General features: G+C 47.4%; 1 protein-coding gene across 2 annotated transcripts in view; it reads right to left on the bottom strand.

The window, feature by feature from the left end:
* The window catches only part of Fam178b (family with sequence similarity 178 member B), a 135,633-nt gene extending 124,933 nt beyond the window's left edge, over positions 1 to 10,700 (bottom strand). For both annotated transcript variants that reach the window (XM_059282204.1, XM_059282205.1), the window contains exon 1: positions 10,491 to 10,700. The gene's annotated coding sequence lies outside the window, so the exon portion shown is untranslated. The remainder of the gene's footprint in view (positions 1 to 10,490) is intronic.
* Between the last annotated feature and the right edge of the window lie 5,722 nt (positions 10,701 to 16,422).

Here is a 16,422-nt window from a genome sequence, read left to right as displayed (position 1 = left end):
CTTCCAGATTCAGGTATGGCTGCCTCATCACACCCTCCCTACCCTTCCTCGAATTCAAAAGGGAAATTCTGGCTTAGTGCTGGTGTGAATAGAGGATAGGGCCACGAAGCTCAGCAAAAGAGGCTCTGCCTGGTAGGAAACATGAGGAAGCCCAGATCTGCTACTCAATCCACTAGAAAACAGTAACTGGGAGATGTACAACCAAATTCTAGAAATTTAGATGTGCCCTTTTACCCACATTAAAAAAGAAAACAGGCATGGGCTGGAAAAAATATCTCAATGGTTAAGAGCACTTATTGCTCTTGCAGAGGACCTGGGTTCAGTTCCCAGCACCCACATGGCACCCGTATGTGTGTGTGGGCATGCATGTGCCAGGGTGCATGTGTGGAGGTCGAACACCTTGAGGAAGTTGGTTCTTTACTTACATGGTAGGTTCCAAGAGTTTGAACTCAAGTCATTGGGCTTACATGGCAATCCCTTTAATCCACTAAGCCATCTCACCAGCCCTGGTCCTGAAGTTTAAACAAACAGGTCCATGTTAAGATTAGGAATATGGCCAGGTATGGGGAGTAATCTTTTTGTACAATATGAATATGTATTGCTCTCATTGTTGATAAAAAGCTGATGGCTAGGCAGGATTTTTGAGGCAGAGAGAATGCTGGGAAGAAGGGTAGAGTCAGAAGAATCTCAAGAGAGCAGAAAGAAGCAAGATAAACATGCCATGTTGAAAGAAAGTACAGCCATGTAGTATAGAGTTATAGAAACAAATACATAGTTTTAAAAAATAAAGTCATTAAAGAGACAGTAAAGGTAGTATAAAAAAAAAAAGCCACGTAAAAAATGGATATTACACAGAGAATCTGGATTGTGTTGTCTTTGGGATTTTTAACTGCAGAAAAACATTTGATTGTAAAAGCTGTTGAGTTATGCCAAAATGTATATTTTAAAGATACCTTGACTTCAAAATTTGGATATAAGGATATGTTGCTTTGGAAAAGAGTTTCTTTTGTTTCCACAGAAAGCCAGAGGCTATGGATTTGTTCCAGATTAAGATACATCAGGTTTGACCAGCCAAGACCCCCTGAAGGTCTCCAATGACACCATGGCCCAGATGATCCAACATCCAGAATGGTTTGAAGGCATCTGGCTCAGACGATACAGCCTCATGGACTATTCCATAATTCTAAAATTTTCTTTGTTTCCCCATAAGATACAGCGCCCCCTTCCAGCAGGAAGTAGTAAGAGAAGCTACGCCCAAATTCCCAAATTATATGTAATTTTACTTTGTTAAGGTTAAAAACCTTCCTTTTTGAAAAAAAAAAGGGGGAAGTGCTGTGGGATGTATGGCAAATGTGTTGCTAATTAATCAATAAAACACTGATTGGCCGTTGGCTAGGCAGGAAGTATAGGCGGGGCAAGGAGGAGAATAAAGCTGGGAAGTGGAAGGCTGAGTCAGAGAGACACTGCCAGCCACCACGATGAGAAACAGCTTGTGAAGATACTGGTAAGCCACGAGCCATGTGACAAGGTATAGATTAAAGGAAATGGATTAATTTAAGCTATAAGAACAGTTAGCAAGAAGCCTGCCACGGCCATACAGTTTGAAAGCAACATAAGTCTCTGTGTTTACTTGGTCGGGTTCTGAGAGGCTGTGGGACTGGCAGGTGAGAGAGATTTGTCCTGACTGTGGGCCAGGCAGGAAAACTCTAGCAACAATGTAGCACAGGGTAGATAAGAAATGTAGGCTAATTTAAAATGTAAGAGTTAGGTAGCAACAAGCCTGAGCTATTGGCCGAGCATTTATAATTAATATTAAGTCTCTGTGTGGTTATATGGGAGCCAGATCTTGACAGAAAACCTGCCTACATTTACTCCTAGTGCTAGGAAGGCAGAGGAGATGGATCTCTGAGCTTGAGTCCAGCCTGGTCTCTGGAGTGAGTTCCAGGACAGCCAGAGTTACACAGAGAAACCCTGTCTTAAAAAACAAAACAAGGGCCAGGCAGTGGTGGCGCACGCCTTTAATCCCAGCACTCGGGAGGCAGAGCCAGGAGGATCTCTGTGAGTTCAAGGCCAGCCTGGACTACCAAGTGAGTCCCAGGAAAGGCGCAAAGCTACACAGAGAAACCCTGTCTCGAAAAACCAAAAAAACAAAACAAAACAAAACAAAACAAAACAAAACAAAACAAAACAAGGGCTGGAGAGATGGCTCAGAGGTTAAGAGCACCGACTGCTCTCCCAGAGGTCCTGAGTTCAATTCCCAGCACCCACATGGTGGCTCACACCATCTGTAATGATATCTGGCACGCTCTTCTGTATACATAATAAATAAATAAATCTTAAAAAAAAAACAAACAAAGAAATCCTCACAGCCACTTGGGTTTGAGTTAATTCCAGATGTAGTAAAGATGATAACCAAGAATAGCTATCACCAGTCCAGCCTTGTCAACTTGACACACAATCATATCTCCTTATGCCATGCTTAATTTCCAGTGAAAACAATAACCAGGTCATAATTATATCTAACATGATACAACTATCCCTTATACAACAGCAAAAAGCATTATATGTTTTAGAATGGGTAGCAATGTCCCTTGAGGGCCATTCTTTTAGTACCTTAAATGTAAATATGATAATCACTGAAAGTCTCTTAATTCCAGTTATATTACACGGTAAAGAAATTCAGGAAATATGTCAACTCATGTCAACTATAATCCTTTCTACAACTCATCACGTGGCCTTAGATAGTATTTAGACCTACCTTCCTCTACAACCCATTCTGTATTTCCTCCACCCATGGCAAGAGCCTCAGCAGGTCTTGGTTCTTTTCCTGGGGGAGTGACCCACACCTTCATTCCTGATAGGTTTGTGCCCTTTACCATCCTGCCTGGATTAGGCTGTTGTAGTTTCCCATGGCTTTAATCACAGGACATGGTGGCACCAAGAGATGCCCTAAAGGTTCTCTTGCACTCCAGATATAATCCAATATCCCAATGGCAACCTGGATCAGTCACCCTCCTAACACTGTTATTCTTTTCTTAGCCTGTTAGTTTAAGGGCATTAGAAGCCCAAAATGACCAGGCGGGAATCTGAGTTTCCAGGTCAATAGAATGTTTGTTGTGGCTCCTGGTAGGAGCACTCCCCTCTCTGGAACCAAAACTTCTAGGCCAGCAGAACTTAAGGTTGCTGGAACAGAAAGCAAAAAGTTTCCTAGTGGGTCACTAGGGGTGATGGCAAATGGAACTATTTCCTTTCCACCCCTTGATTCCTGAGCCCTCGGGTCCTGCCTATGGGAGAAACCACACCATATATTGGATGCTGATTCAAAGCATATACTGCTTCTTGATACCCTGTTCCAGCCTTCCAGCTGCTGCAACCTAATTGATGCTGTAACTGTGTCTTCAAAAGGACATTCCATCTTTCTCTTAGGCCAGCTGCTTCAAAATGGTGGGGAACATGGCAAGACCAGGGGATTCCATGATCGTGGACCCACTGTCATATTTCTCTGGCTGTAAAATAAGTTCCCTGGTCAGAAGCAATACTGTGTGGAATACCATGTTGGTGGATAAGGCCTTCTGTAAGTTCACATTCTGTAAGGATGGTGGTTTTGGCAGAAGCTTTACTTGCAGGAAAGGCAAACCCATAACCAGAATAAGTATCTACTCCAGTAAGGACGAAGAGTTGTCCTTTCCAGGGAGGAAGTGGTCCAACATAGTCAACCTGCCACCAGGTTGCTGGCTAGTCACTCCAGGGAATGGGGCCATATCTGGGGCTCAGTGTTGGTCTCTGCTATTGGCAGACCTGGCACTCAGCAGCACCTATAACCAGGTCAGCCTTGGTGACTGGAAGTCCATGCTGTCTAGCCCATGCATAACCTCCATCTCTGCCACCATGGCCACTTTGTTCCTGGGCCCATGAGTCAATGATGAGAATGGCTGGGGAAAGAGGCTGACTGTCCACAGAACAGGTCATCCTATCTACTTGATTACTGAACTCCTCTTCTGCTGAGGTCACCTTTGATGAGCATTTACATGGGACACATCCCATGAATCTTCACATCCCATGCCCATTTGGTGATCTATCCAAATACTTCTTCCTCAGATGTCTTTCTCACCAATTTTCTAAAGGTGCTCTTTCCATATCCCTGACCACCCGGCCAATCCATTGGCTACAACCCATGCACCAATGAACATTTGCACATCTGGCCATTTTTCCTTCCAAACAAAATACATGGCCATGTATACTGCCCAAAGTTCTGCCCACTGTGAAAATATCTCTTTGCTTAAGTCTTTCAGGGTTGTCCCAGAAAGGGCTTGTAAAGTGGCTGCAGATGTCCACTTCTGGGTAGTGCCTGCATAACATGAAGAACCATCAGTAAACCAGGTCCTTGTCTTCTCTTCCTCAGTCAACCAATCATAAGGCACATCCCATGAAGCTCTAGGTGCATGCTTAGCATCAGATGGCCTTGTACCTGGAGTAGAAACTTGCTCCAAAATTCCAAAGGTCTCTTCTGTGACTCACCTATAGGGCCTGCCAAAGACTCCAAACAGCATCCCTGTCTGCCACTGACACCTTACGTACCATTAGGTCTGATGGATCATACGGTCCATGCCATAGAGCAGCCTGCACCTGTTGAAGAGCCTGCTCCTGCTCCAGGCCCCACTCAAAGCTAGCAGCTTTCCGAGTCACTTGGTGTGTGGGTCAGAGTAACACACTCAAGTGAGAAATGTGCTGTCTCCAGAACCCAAACAGACCCACTAACTGTGCTTCCTTCTTGGTGGTGGGAGGAGCCGAGCAAAATCATTTATCCTTCACCTTGGAAGGAGCATCTCTGCACGCTCTACAACCCTGGACTCCTTGAACTTCACTGAGGAAGAAGACCCTTTACTTACTTCCCATCCTCTAATATGCACATGTTATCAAAGAGTTCAGAGCGGTTGCTACCTCCTGCTCACTTGGTCCAATCAGCGTGATATCATCAATATAGTGTACCAATGTGATACTTTGTGGAAGAGACAGATGATCAAGATCCCTTCTTACTAAGTTGTGACACAGGGCAGGAGAGCTAATATAAGGTAAAGGTATACTGCTGGCCCTGCCAACTGAAAGCAGATTGCTTCTGGGGGTCCTTATAGACAGGTTTCATGGAAAAGGCATTTGCTAGATCAATACTTGCATCCATGTACCAGGAGATATGTTTACTCTGCTCAGGTAAGGACACCACATCTGGTACAGCAGCTGCAATTGGACTTACTTCCTGATTGGGTTTTCAAAGTCAACTGTCATCCTCCTTGATCCGTCTGTCCTCTGCACTGGCCAGACGGGAGAGTTAAAGGGAGATGTGGTGGGAACCACCACCCCTGCATCTTTCAAGTCCTTGATGGTGCCACTAATATTTGCAGTTCCTCCAGGGATGTGATATGTTTTTAATTCACTATTTTCTTTGGCAAAGGCAACCTTAAAGGCCTCCATTTAGCCTTTCCAACCATAATATCCCTCACTCCACAAGTCAGGGAGCCCATGTGAGGATTCTGCCAACTTCTAAGTATATCTATCCCAATTATATATTCTGGGACTGGGAAAATAACCACAGGATGAGTTTGGGAACCTACTGGACCTACTGTGAGTCAGCCTTCGGCCAAGACTCCACTAATCACCTGGCCTCCACAAGCCCCTGCTTTAACTGGAGGGCCACAGTGTTTCTTGGGATCTTCCAGAATCAGCATCAATTCAGAACCAGTATCCAGCAGACCCCAGAAAGTATGATTACTTCCTTTCCCCCAGTTAACAGTTACCCTTGTAGGAGGCCATAGGTCCCTCTGGGAAGGACTGGAGAAAGGCTAACAGTGAAACTTCTGGTGTTTTATCAAGGTCCTTCCTCAGGGGATCCTGGCCCTCCTTTTATTCAAGGGGTTCTGGGTCTGGCTTAGGTCTGGAAATTGATTCATCGGCCAAGATCCCCTTTTGCCACCATCCAATGGAGCCTTTCTTTCATTTGTTTGAGATTTTTCTGCTTATACAGATTGAACAAAAATTCAGTAGGCTTCTTACCTATTTCATGCCTGGAAACACCATGATTGATTAGCCAGTACCAAAGGTCCATACCAGTCACGCCATAGTGAAATTCACCTTGCCTGTGCTGACGATTATGTTAGGCCATTAGGAACATCGGGTTGCCTATGCTGCCCATTACAACAACTATGATCACCTTGCCTTTGGCCATCTGGCCTCTGCTACCTCAGGTCTCAGTTAAAAGCACTGCATTTAATTCATCCAGTTGAACAGCAGCACCTCCAACCCTAAGGTCTGGCACAAGGAAAAGGGCGACAAGAAAACTCTTCAATGTGCTGGGTCCCCTCTCACCATTTTGTGTTTTATAGGAGCAGTGAAGGGCGTGTCTTCTGGGCTTTCCCATTGTGGAGGATTAGGTTTTACCCAGTGTACTCAACTTGGCATTGCAATTTCCCCAAACATTAAAATCCCTTCCTCAACACTAAGCTAAGGGATATCAGGTATTTCCAAGTGTTTTTCAGTAGGCCATCTTTTGACAAATGCTTCAGCCAACAATTCAAACAAACTTTCACTCCTTTTTTTTCTTTTCTTTTCTTTTGTTTTTCAAGACAGGGTTTCTCTGTGTAGCCCTGGCTGTCCCGGAGTTCGATTTGTAGACCAGGCCTGCCTCGAACTCAGAGATCTGCCTGCCTCTGCTTCCTGAGTATTGGGCTTGAAGGCGTGTACCACCATCGCCAATCTCCTTTTTTTGTTCTTATGAGACAGGATTTCTCTACATAGCCTTGGCTGTCCTGGAACTCACATGCTGTGCATGGTGACTCATGCCTTTAGTCCAGCAACCAGAGAGGGCAGAAGCAGGCAGATCTCCAAGGTGGAGGCTGGCCTGGTCTATAGAAAATAGACCAAAAGCAAATAAAGAAAAAAAAGACAGACTTTGCCTATGTGGCTTCTTCCTGCCTCAGCCTCCTGAGTGTGTGATTATGGGTGCCTGTCACCACACCTAACTAAATACGTGATTTTCATACTGTTTGAGTTCTGGTGAGTTATCCCATGGAGTTCTCAGTTAGGGTCCTGTATGTGGTTTCCTTGTGATTGGATTCAGACTGCATGTTTTTAAGATTTAGTTTTTAATTACATGTATATGTGGGGGGCGGGGCGTGCATATATATGCAGGTACCCACAGAGGCCAGAAGAGGGTGTAGAAGAAACGGTGCCCATTTCTCCTGCTACTGTTGTTGCTAACTTTAATCACCGGGCCAAGGTGGGAGGCACCAGGTTTCTCTGCTGCTGTTCTACAGTTTTCTCCTCTGTAAGGAATCAGTACCTTACGGGAAGATGCTCTGAGATTACATAAACATCCCATTTCCTGTCATACTTTCGAAAGCTCCCAGGGTCAGCATCCACCGATGACTCTTGCCTGGAAAGATTGTCATCGCAGTGGCTGACAACTAGTTTTGTTTATTCTTTTTAAATAACTTGCAGTACTTCGAACAAATCAAACTGAAATAGAGAAGATCAAGGAAAAATCTACAATGAAAACATACCCAGGGCTGGCGAAATGGCTCAAGAGGAAAGGATGCTCGCTGTCCAGCATGCTTATCTCAGTGGTTCCCGGAAACCATGTCAGGGAAGGAGAGAACTGACTCCAAAGGTCGTCCTCCGACCTCCACATACACAGTGTGGGACAAGTGTGCCCGAAGGTCGTCCTCCGACCTCCACATACACAGTATGCTACAAGTGTGCCCAAAGGTCGTCCTCCGATCTCCACATACACAGTATGCTACAAGTGTGCCCAAAGGTCGTCCTCCGATCTCCACATACACAGTATGCTACAAGTGTGCCCACAAGTATACACATACATAAAAAATAAATAAATGTAAAACAAAATAAAATAAAATAAAATAAAAATGACACCCCCAAAGTCATTCTCAAGGATGGAAAAAGTAAAGCTGGGCAGTGGTGGCCCATGCCTTTAATCCCAGTACTTGGGGGGCAGAGGCAGACGGATCTCTGTGAGTTCGAGGCCTCCCTCGTCTATATATCTACATATCGAGTCATAGGACAGACAGGGCTACATAAAAAGACCCAGTTTAGACAAAACAAAATGAGATGAAAAGGGAAATCAACAGCCTGGCGGTGATGATGATAATAAAGTGTGTCCGCATCTGCAAGCCTCGGAGTGTGCTTCCAAGAGAACGGTGACTTCTAAAAGCCTCCGCTTCTATACACACCATCTCCATGTTAGCTGCAGGCTATGTTTGCACGCTGGAAGAATCTAATTTTAGAAGGAGCTAAAACATCCGCCAGGAGTGGGCACAGCAGGAATCAAGTCCAGAAGAACTCGAGGCCTCCTGGGGTCAGCCCGTGTCTTCTCGTAAGACACTAGAAGGTGTGTGAGCCTTGGCCTGGTGTCACAGGAGAGTGACACAAGCCCTGACCTTCCACAAGCCGGGTACCTGTTCACCTGGCTAAACACACAGCCTGCCTGCCTGCCTGCCTGCCTGCCACAGACAGCCTGTGGTGCTGACTGGGGCTCTAATATCCTGTAGCTTAATTAGCAAACCTCCCTGGGAGCACAGTCATTAAGCCAGCTAAAATACAGTAGCAAGTAGACTGAATCCCCAAAGCTCGGTTGGCAAGCCAACGCAGAAACAAAGGAAAGAGGGCTGGAGAGAGGTCTCAGGAGTAGTTGGGGATGCTCCTTCACAGGACCTGAGTTCCTTTCCTATCACCCACATCAGACAGCTCACAACTGCCTGTGAACTCTAGCTTCAGGGCTTCTGCACCCTCTTCTGGCCTCTGTGGGTACCTGCGTATATATGCACGCCCCGCCCCCCACATATACATGTAATTAAAAAATGAATCTTAAAAAAAAAAAAAAGGGTGGGTTGGGAGGGAAAAACCATCTCCAGGTGAGCTCAAAGTACTAGGGACTCATGTGGCTGAGGCGGTGGCAGCAGAGGTCCCCTCTGCCCAATCAGTGGACTCATGAGGCCCATGGACCAGAGCTGCTGCTTCCAGGGTAACTAGGTCTGGCTGCTTCAGATACCTTTCCCTCCAAGGCATTCATCCACCCACAAAAGAGTGTAGACATATTTTTTTATACAGGTGCTTGTGTTCAGGCTTTTGACTACCCCTCGGCTCAGTCCTTGACTACATAACCATTTTCAAAGAAGTCAGGCAGGCCCATGGGAGCCGAGTCCGGCCGGAGAGCAGCTCACTGCTTCTCCCTGAGCCTCCAACTGGAAGCCTGAAGTCAATCCACCAACACGGCAGGCAGCGGACCGAGATGCTAACGATCGATCGCCAGGACACTGGTAACCTTCAAGCCACTAAGATTGACAAAAGCGATGTGGCGAGCCACGGCAAAGGGAAGAAGACCCCTCGCAACTATGGGACCCAAGTTCAGAGCTGTTACAATGTGAACAGACACGCATCTTAGAATCAGTAAGAGGTAAGGAGATGTTAGGTGTGGCTAGGACGCAGGAGACAAAGGCCTCCTGTGGTCAAACTGGGAGACCGAATCAAAATCTAACCACTCCTTCTTTCTTGTTTTCCGTCCCAAATCCCTCACTGCTCAGCCAGGCAGGACCTAGCCCTCTGTTTCACTCACGGGGGAAGGACTGTACCTATCTCACCTCAGGCCCCCGTGGGTGTGGCACCATGCCTAGAGCCCCCTCTTCCTGGGTTACTGCTTCCCCCAAAGCATGCAAGGCCAAGGCTCCCCCAGTCTCCATCCTGGCCTCACAGTGTGATTTCAACAGGTGACCCGACACCCCCACCCCCCCACTCCCACTCCCTATCCCCCCACTTTTTCTCTTTTTCTTTTTGTTGTTGTTATTTTCCTGGCTTTATAGAAAAGGAAATAAATAAACATAGAAAATCCAAAGTGCTTTGAGCATCAACGTCCAAACAGTCAAGATTAATGCAGAACATTACAGCTGTCTTGTTTTTCTGAACATCCCCGTAGCAACACGCCATACTCGCAAAGCATCATGTTTTATGTGTTCTTTTAAACAAATATTTACTGGCCAGGAATGCCAGCGAGGGTCGTGGCTCTGGTCAGGGAGGTCTCAGCTCACAATCTGAAAGACGGAAGCTACAGGAGTGTCATCCTCAAAACTCTGCATCCATCACACTGAGCAGGGCCTGGGAACAGCGAATGTTTCCGGAAAGACAAACAGCAACTCATTTTTATGCCCGGGGAAACATTAAGAAACAGCACACCACAGGCCACACCACCCAACACAGAAACCATCCAAGCCAGACCTTGGCACAGGGCGCATTTGGCTGTATCCTGTTCATGTGGGCTAACCTGTGCATAGAGGGGGGCTTGGCTTACCTAGTGAGGGCTAATCCTGAGCTGAATCCAGGAAAACCTAAAAAGGAATCCACTGCACTAGAACTGACGCCCAGGCCCAGTCCAGGGACAGACACGAGCCCTGGGTGGGCACATTAACTGGGAGGCCCGAGGAACTCACGGGTAAAATGAAGCTTTTGGTCCTCCTCCGTGAGTCTGATGGAGGCCTACTCCTGGGAGCCCCGGGCTCGGAGCCTGGAGAGGAGGAGCAGGAGGCTGGGGAGCCTCAGAAGATGCGGCAGGCCACGAGGGTGGGGTGGCTACCAGCAAGGACGTCGAGAGGACGGAGCTTCTGCGGAGGCCACTGGGCCTGCCACGCACGCACGCACGCACGCACACGCACGCAGGGCGTACTCACCGTTAACAACAGGTGGGCGCCACTCACGTGCTCCGCTCACGTGGCCCTGCGGCCACACAACCACGTGCCCGCTACCGTCCTCGGTGGTTGGATTCCGCTTCTGGTTTTCAGCCAGCGCTCTGTGCTCGCACTTCATGCCAATCGCATCACATAAACCCCCACCTGGGAGCCTTGCATTTCACAGATCCGGGTGCGGAATACTTGGGCTTGTGGAGAGAAGAGGAGGTGTCGAGATTTGAACTCGGAACAGACAGTTGGCATCCTCATGATCCGATTTTTCCCAAGTTGAGACGCTGCTACAGTGTGTGTGTAGCCCGCCGCTCGACGCCTTTCACCATTAACGTGGGCCGCGTTCTGCTTTGAGAACAGATCTGTTCTGGGTGTACATCTGTGTGGGCATGCAAGCAGGCATGGGTGAAGGCCTTGAGGGGTGTCAACCCTTAAGATTCACATTCCACAGACACTGGTTGAGCCCTGTCCCTGCCTCCGACATTGAGCTAGGGTATTTACACACATTATTTCGGTTTAGCCTCAGCCGGTCCTGTCTTCAGTGAAAATCCCTGCCCTGCGCTCTGAGGAGCTGTTACTTAATTAGGCATCACGCATGGCTAATTAATAATCTGCCTGCCCTGTGCTCCAGGCAGGAGGGCGGTAGAGCTAAGCTGAGCTTTGCCAGCCTGTCTCTGGGACTTTAGCAAAGTCTGTCTCCCGAGGGAGCCCTTATTGGGGGACCAGGAGAGGATGTGCAGGATCACAGCTGCCCTGGTGTGCTGAGGGAGCCTTCTTGTTTGACCTTTCTTTCTTTTAATGGGCCAGCTAATTCATCCGACTTCCAGTTGTCACAGACATTTTCAATTCTAACTTAATTAGTTGTTTTTGAGACAGGCACTCACTGTGTACCTCAGGCTGACCTCGAACTCTAATTAAAAACTCCAGTCCTCCTGCCCTCGGCCTCATGAGGGCAGGGTTTACTCGAGGAATCAGCCCCGTCCTCTCTGAATTCCTTACTGTGTTTTGGAAAGCGCCTGCCATCTTAAATGTTTAGGCAGGCCCCTCTTTGAAAGTATAATAGAAAGAGACAGCGCCAGACCCGGCAAAATGAGAAAAACCTACAGAGAGAGAGGATAAGAACTCCGCGGACAAACTGCTTGCAGAAATAGGACCGCATTTGCTTCTCCCAGCCCGCGAGAGGGCGCTAGTGCCCCAGCCAGTTTTCAGATAAGAACCAGGCTCGAGCGCCCCCTGCTGGGTTTATGAGAGCCCAGCCTGAGCCCAGGGCTGTTGTTTCTATTGGCCCGTGTCTCTCCCCGTCTCCCAGGAAGTTCCTTTTAATTTAGGGACTCCCTGTCCAGGTTATGTATCTTTAGGACTTTTTTGCATTCATCCAGGGGATCCTGGAAAGAGCGGAAAAGGAAGTCTGGTAAACTGGACAGCTTCAGACCTTGCCTGTCCTGTTCCACCTGAAGATGACTCTCCTCTTAGGATCTGCTTCCTTTGGTCTTGCTCTAGAGTGCTGAGGAATATTTGTTTACACTGTAAAGATGGGTCTCTGTCTAAGGTGCCCTCTGAGTGATTTAATAAAGAGCTAAATGGCCGATAGCTAGGCAGGAGAGAATAGGCGGGACTTCCGGGGAGAGAGAGGCACTGAGGGGGAAAGAGCCTAGGAGCCCAGGGGACGCCAGGGAGACACTGAAGAGGTCGGATAGACAGTACGGAGTAGAGGGGACCGAACCACGTGGTGGAACGTAGATTAATAAAAGCAGGTTAATTTAAGTCATAAGAGCTAGTGGGACCAGCCTAAGCTAGTGGCCAAGCTTTCATAATTAATAAGAAGTCTCTGTGTCATTATTTGTGAGCTGGTGGCAGCCAAAAATGTTTACACTAGAGAACCACGTACATATGTACCCACACCTGCCTAGGGAGCCTATTGAACCAAAGTCAATCTCTCTCCCTCCCTCTCTCCCTCCCTCCAGTAGCCCAGGCTGATCTAGAACTCACTACACAGCCTAGGGTAACCTCCAGTTCACTGCAATCCTTTCTCATTTTCCCAAATGCTGGATTACAGAGGTTAGCCACCATCTCTGACTGTGAATGGATCTCCTAACCCAGTAAACAAGTAGCTTTAGGGCCTAAAGTTGAGGTCGAAGCAGGGGGCTGTCCAGACAGAACAGTGCCGAGCACTCCCGCTCTGTCCTCCCAGAACCACCCTGAGCATCTCTTCCTGTTGTCTGTGCTGGGGGGGGGGGGGGAGGCACTTTCCTCCACATCTGTGTCAAAGGACTTCCTGGGGTTCCCGGAAGGCTGTCCTTCTAGCTGCCAGTGGAGTTAACTGGTAGGAAAAGGGGGAGGGGAGAGGTGTGGGCTTTTGTCTCAGACCTGCGCCCCTCTAACTGAGGTAACACGAATTCCTAAATGGTCTTTTAATAAAAACCTGGAGCCAGAATATTGGGGTGAATGCTGAAAGATCAGAGAGACAAAGTTACAAGCCACCTCTTACTGCTAGGACTCCTTATAGACCTTTCTCCACCCATCCATATCATTTCCTGTCTCAACTTTCCTAGTGCTGGGATTAAAGGCGTGTGACTCCCAAGTACTGGGATTAAAGGTGTGTGCCACCACCTGGCTCTGTTTCTCTCCTAGATGGAGTCAATCTCATGTAGTCCAGGGTGGCTTTGAACTCAGAGACCCAGACAGATCTCTGCCTCGCGAGTGCTAGGATTAAATGTGTGTGCCACCACTGCTTGTGGCTTGTTCTGTTCTCTGATCTTCAGGCAAATGTATTAGGGTACGCATACTGCTTTGGCACATCCCTCACCAGGTGACAATTCCACTGTGCCCGGCGGGTCTCATGGAGGACGCAGTGAGGCACCCAACAATGGGGTAGGGGCTGACTCCGGCTGCCCGGCTGTCACACTAGACTCCTTTTGTTCCATAAAATAAAAGATGCCTTCAATAAGCGTGGGTCTTTATCTGACCCCTGAGCCCTGTGATAGCGAGGTCTAATGCTGACGGCAATTCCAGAGGACCCATTTTGGATTTGTGGTGTCTGCATAAAAAACATTTCACTCTGATCTGAATGGGTTTTTGCTCCAAGCAGCCAACCAGAGATTCAGCCTTGGGTCTCATCCTTCTGAAGCCTCCAGAGGGTTCCTGGGGATAGGCCTAGCAGGACTGAGGAGCATTTACCCCCTTACTCCTGCCATTATTAAAAACTTGCCTAGCACACACCTGCCATGGTGCCCAGGGACGCTGGGGCCACTAAAGCTCAGCATTACATCATAGCTAGCAGATTGAACTGAAGAGCCTTTTGACCCCATTCAAGTTTTGTTGGTTCTGACCATACCAAGGACAGTGACACACACACACACACACACACACACACACACACACACACACCCCAATAGATTCAAGGCAGAAATCATATTTGACTTAATAACCAGCCTTGGCTTTGGTCCATGGAAATGACTTAATATAATTGCCTTAATAATCAATAAGAATTAGTAAAACAACTCCTCCAAATGATATCATTTGACTTTAAAGAGATCCTTATAATTTCTGAATAGGTAACACAGTCACAGAGCTAAAACAGAAACTCAAAACACTGAAAATCTGAACTAAAATGTCTTCTTTGTACCCCTGCCTCCCTTCACAGCCCCTCCTCAACCTCGTGCTCACAGAAGTAACAGCTTGTATTCATTTTTCTACGTCCAGAATTCCATCCTCCCTTTTTCACTCAAGACAGGATTTCTCTTTGGATCCCTGGCTATGATGGAACTCACTCTGTAGACCAGGCTGGTCTTTTGCGAACTCAGAGATCTATCTCCCTCTGCCTCTGGGGTGCTGGGATTAAAGTTGTGCGCCATCACCACCTGACCAGAATCCCTTTAAAAAAAATTGTAGTCTGTGGGCACATGCATGTCATGGTTAGAGTGTGGAGGTCAGGGGATAGACAACTTGTGGGAGTTCCCTGTGGGCTCCAAGTATCAAACTCAGGCTGCCAAGCTGGGCTGAAGCATCCTCACTGAGCCATCTTCCTGGTCCCCATGCTTCCTCTTGGTAAAAAGAAGCACGTTGAACAGAACACTTTGAGGCTAACATTTACTGTGTTTCCATTGGCTGTGTTTTAGGCACTTGTTCTGACATCTGCAGCAGACTGGGTGGAAGTGGAGGACACTGGGTCAAGTGAGAGAAGCTGAGCACAGAAAGACGAGCACCACAGGTTTCTTCTCGTATGTGGAAGCTACACAAGATTGCCCTCACAGTAAAATAGAGATTGCTAGACGCTGGGAAGGATCAGGAGGGAAGGGAGATAAAGGAAAGCTGGATTCAATCAGTGCCCACCATACACATGTGTGGGAATAATACACCACAGGGAACTCCATTAACATGTACAATTAATCCATTTTTCCTCTTATTTCTCTCTCTCTGTCTCTCTGTCTCTGTCTCTGTCTGTCTCTCTCTCCTTCCTTCCTTTCTCCTTCCTTCCTTCCTTCCTTCCTTCCTTCCTTCCTTCCTTCCTTCCTTCCTTCCCTTCTTTCTTCCCTTCTTCCTTCCTTCTTTCTTTTCTTTCCTTTCCTTTTTCTTCTTTTCTTTTCCTTTCTAAACAAGGCCTCACTGTGTAGTCCTAGCTGGCTGGGAACTCACTATGTAGACCAGGATGACCTCAAACTCACAGAGATCTGCCTTCATCTGCCTTCATCTGCCTCCTGGGTTCTGAGATTAAAGGAGTATGCCACCGCTCCTTAATGCATTTTAATACAAAAAATAATAAAAAGTAGAACTAAGAAGGCACAGAGTTAGTGTAAGGTAGTTTGCCAGGGTGGCAGCCCACAGAAAATGCAAATGATCAATACACAACTGAAAAGATGTGCCCGAGGCCTTGGCTCTGCACTGCTCATTCAGACAGAGGCAAACAGCAAAGACCCTACCCGTGGGGAGCAGGAATCGCTCCAAACTTTTGGGCAAACAACTCAGCAGAATGTGCCAAAGTGTTTCACACACACTCCTTTGATCCCAGCTATACGATGCACTGCCACATGCAGGGGAGGCAAACTCCACCCCCCAAACCTAAAAACAAGCTAGCAATTTGGCCTGGTCCATGGTGGCACACTCCTGTATTCCCGGCACTCAGAAGTGGAGGGTAGACGGGTTAAGAGTTCAAGGCTAGCCTGAAGTACAGAGTGAGACCATCTAAAGGAGGGGTTCTCAACCTTCCTAATGCTGCAACCTTTTAATGCAGTTCCTCATGCTGTGGTGACCCCCAACCATAACATTATTTCGTTGCTGCTTCCTAACTGTAATTTTGCTGCTGATATGAATCACAATGTAAATATCCGATATGCAGGATGTCTGATGTTTGACCCCCAAAGGGGTTACGACCCACAGGTTGAGAACCAATCCTCTACAACCAAAAGGGCTGGGATGTAGCTCAGTGGTAAAACACCTGCCTAGCATGGACGCTTGGTCTGGGATAGCCTCTGCTACTCTGGTCTGGGACATCTTCTGCTACTATGGAGCAACCACATTGTCTTTCTAGTGCTTCTGAGTGAGCTCGCTTTGAGGCTTTTGAAAAAAGAATCCTCAAAAACAGAAATCTGAATATTCACCAGGGGGATACCTGGAGCCATTCCAGTACATTTATAAAGAATATTATGCAGCAATTATATGTTAGATGTATATGTTTTTATCTGGAGGC

The sequence above is a fragment of the Peromyscus eremicus genome, chromosome 16_21, assembly GCF_949786415.1.
Source record: "Peromyscus eremicus chromosome 16_21, PerEre_H2_v1, whole genome shotgun sequence".
In the NCBI taxonomy this organism is placed as follows: Eukaryota; Metazoa; Chordata; class Mammalia; order Rodentia; family Cricetidae; genus Peromyscus; species Peromyscus eremicus.
Note: the sequence above shows the minus strand (reverse complement) of the source record. Positions and strands in the feature narration are given on the sequence as shown.